Source organism: Primulina tabacum, chromosome 6, assembly GCF_025594145.1.
Source record: "Primulina tabacum isolate GXHZ01 chromosome 6, ASM2559414v2, whole genome shotgun sequence".
In the NCBI taxonomy this organism is placed as follows: domain Eukaryota; kingdom Viridiplantae; phylum Streptophyta; class Magnoliopsida; order Lamiales; family Gesneriaceae; genus Primulina; species Primulina tabacum.
This window is the reverse complement of record NC_134555.1, coordinates 21,766,784-21,770,879: the sequence shown is the minus strand read 5'-3', so window position 1 is coordinate 21,770,879 and position 4,096 is coordinate 21,766,784.

Sequence of the window (4,096 nt, the reverse complement as noted above, 5' to 3'; positions counted from 1 at the left end):
ATGACAAATTCGACTCCCAGCTCCCAGAGAAATCCATAACACAAGCACGGAGAAGATCCTCCAAAATCTGAATAACCCGCTCTAACTGCCCATCTGTCTGAGGGTGGAAAGCTGTGCTAAATAACAACTTCGTACCCACTGCTGAATGCAAACTCTTCCAAAATGAGGAAGTGAATCGGGGATCTCTGTCAGACACGATAGAAACGGGAATACCATGAAGTCGGACTATCTCCCGGATATACAACTCTGCATACTGAATCATGGTAAAAGTCGTCTTAATAGGCAAGAAGTGCGCTGATTAGGTAAGACGATCAAAAATCACCCAGATAGCATTCGATCCTCTGATTGACTTTTGCAAACCGGTCACAAAGTCCATGGTAACATTCTCCCACTTCCACTCGGGAATCGGAAGAGGCTTGAGCATACCTGCTAGTCTTTGATGCTCCGCTTTCACAAGCTGACATGTCAGACACTCGGATACAAAACGTCTGATATCCTTCTTCATTCTTGGCCACCAATACAACAACTGCAGATCTTTGTACATCTTCGTACTCCCAGGGTGAATAGAGTACGGTGACATGTGGGCATCTGATAGAATATCTGCTCGGATAAAATCACTACTAGGAACCCACATCCTATCTGGTATCTCACAATACCGTCGCTAACTGTATACAAGATACTGCCCTTGGCCTCATCTTTCTGCTTCGAGTTTGCCAACTGCTCATCTGCTGACTGACCACTGCGAATACGATCTAGAAGAGAAGACTGAATCGTCAACGTAGATAGACGGGGAACTGTACCTCGAGGATAAGTCTCTAGATCAAACCTCTGAATCTCAGACTGAAGAGGTCTCTGAATCGTCAAATGAGCCATCACTGCGACTTCCCTGCTCAATGCATCCGCAACTACATTAGCTTTGCCCGGGTGGTAGCTAATGTCACAGTCGTAATCCTTCACTAACTCCAACCAACGCCTCTGACGCATATTCAGCTCTTTCTGCGTAAAAAAGTACTTGAAGCTCTTATGGTCGGTAAAGATCTGGCACTTCTCTCCGTACAAATAATGCCTCAAAATCTTCAAGGCAAATACCACAGGCTGCCAACTCTAGATCATGGGTAGGGTAATTCTTCTCATGATTTTTCAACAGTCGAGAAGCATACGCTATCACCTTCCCATGCTGCATCAATACTGCGCCTAGACCGAGCTTCGAAGCGTCGGTATACAGAACAAACTCACCGGGCCATAACGGCATGGCCAATACTGGTGCTGAGATAAGAGCTTGATTCAAGGTATCGAAGCTCTTCTAGGCACTCATCGCTCCATACAAATTTAACATTCTTCTTTGTCAATGATGTGAGTGGAACTGCGATAGAGGATGAATCCCTGAATAAACTTCCGATAATATCCTGCTAGCACAAGGAAACTGCGGATTTCTGATGCATTATGCGGCACAACCCAATCTCTGACTGCTGCAACTTTCGCTGGGTCTACCTCAATACTGCTGCTAGAAACAATGTGGCCTAAGAACCCCACCTTCTCTAACCAGAATTCGCATTTACTGAACTTCGCGAATAACTTATGCTTTTGCAAGATTTGCAAAACTGTGGTCAGATGTCTACTGTGATCCTCTTGATTCATTGAGTAGACGAGAATGTCGTCTATGAACACTATTACAAACTGATCAAGATACGACTGAAATATGCGATTCATGAGATCCATGAAGATCGCTGGCGCATTCGTAAAACCGAATGGCATCACAAGGAACTCGTAGTGACCGTAACGAGTCCTAAAAGCGGTCTTGGAAACATCGGCATCTTTCACCCTCAACTGGTGATAACCGGAACGCAGATCTATCTTAGAAAATACCGAAGCTCCCTGCAACTAATCAAATAGATCCTCAATCCGCGGAAAGTGGGTATTTGTTTTTCACTGTAACTCTGTTCAACTCCCGGTAATCAATACAGAGTCTCATAGAACAATCCTTCTTCTTCACAAACAAGACTAGCGCGCCCCATGGTGAAAAACTCGGGCGAATGAACTCCTTGTCGAGAAGTTCCTGAATCGGCTTCTTGAGTTCTGCCATCTCTGTCGGTGCTAATCGATACCATGCTTTGGAGATCGGAACCGTACCTGGCATAAGCTCAATAGAAAACTCCACCTCTCTCTCGGGTGGCATGCCAGAGACGTCTTCAGGAAAAATGTCTAGAAAATCTCTAACAATAGGGACATCTGAGGCTGATTGACTGGGTGCCTCGGGGACAGATATAAAGGTTGTTAAAAATGCCCGACACCCTCTATGCATGAGCTTCCTTGCCTGGACACAAGGTATAATGCGCGGTAAAGGAAAGTACATGTCTGGTTCGAATAAGAACTGCGCCATCCCAGGCGGTCGGACTAGAACAGATCTCCGCTGGAAGTCAATCAAAACTCTGTTCCGCAATAACCAGTCCATCCCTAGAATGATGTCAAACTCTGGCATCGGCAGTACGATAAGATCCGCATAAACAAGATTGCCATGAAACTCGAGGTCTATGTCTCGGATCACATTGGTAGCTGTCATCTCCTCTCCAGAAGGCAGTACTACTGACTACGCCACATCTAACCCAACGGTCTTGACCTTGAGAAAATTAGCAAAGACCTCCGAAATAAACGAGTGAGTAGCCCCTAAATCTATCAAGGCTTTCGTAGTGGAACCGGATATAAAAATTCTCCCTGAAAGGTTGGAAAATCAAGCTGAACCCAATAATTACTAGAACTAACTTATAGACTGGCGAAGGTCAAAGTTCTTCTAACCCAATTCCCGAAAATAACCCTGATTAGAGCATGCAATCCTATCATCAATTCTATGTTCAAAATCTTAATCCAGATTCCCAAAACAATGAATTTCAAATATTAACTTAAAGTTGTAAGATACCTATCATAAGCATGGTCTCCGGGTTCGTCTCTGTCGCATGAAGGGCAAAAACTCTGCCTTGGGTAGGCAGACTCCCACGAGGGCACTGGTGCAGCAAGTGGTCTGGACTACCACACTTATAACACTTCCCTGAGCTATACATACATGCTCCAGGATGGTGGCATGTGCACTTAGGATAGACTGGGTGCTCAAAGGTCCTTTGGACTGCACGTCCGTTCTGCTGTTGCCGCTGTCCTCTGTTCTTGGGTGGGCCATGGAAAGGCCTCTTGTTCTGATGCTGCTGCTGAGGAGGAGGACGGTATGGCATGTGGACTGGGCGCTTGCCCTGGCGGTCTCTCTCTATATCTTGCTGATCCTGCTCTGCAGCTAGAGCTCTGGAGACGGCAACATCATAAGTAGTAGGGCCAGCCACCCTAACATCACGGCGCAAGATCGGCCGTAGACCATCTAGAAAGTATCTCAGCTTTGCTCCGGCATCGTTGGAATTAGGGGTACAAAATGGCAACCCCTCTCAAACTTACGGATGAACTCTGTAACGGTCAAGTCTCCCTGCCTCAGTTTCATGAACTCCCTGGTCAACCTGGCACGCACCTCGTCAGTAAAATATTTGGAGTAAAATACCTCCGTGAAGCGCGTCCAGCTCAGAGTAGCCAAGTTCAAGGCTACGGATGCTCCTTCCCACCGTAGGCGAGCATCTCCTCCGAATATATAGGTGGCACAACGAACTCTATCCGCATCTCAAAGGTCCATGAACTCGAAGATAACCTCGAGGGACTTAATCCAGCCCTCGGAAATCATGGGATCTGTCGTCCTCGAAACCTCCTTCGGCCGCATCTTCATAAACCTCTCATAAGTAGCCTAGGGTCCTGTCGGCTTGGCTGCCACATCATTGTTCCCCGCAAACTGTGCGAAGAACTTAGTCATCCCAGCTAGCATCTGGGCATTAATGTCAGGTGGAAGGGGTGGTGGTCCGTTCCTCTCCTACCTCTGATCCTCCCTGTCCTCCTGGCGAGGCTCATCATCTCTCGTACGCTCAAGAATGCGTCTAGGGGGCATACTGTTCCATACATAACCCATACGTAACTAACATGCATAATCTCTATTATTTCTTTAAATTCAAATAAGTACTGCGTAATCAAAATCTGAACGTAAAATATTTCATGAAAACATGCTGTTAAATTA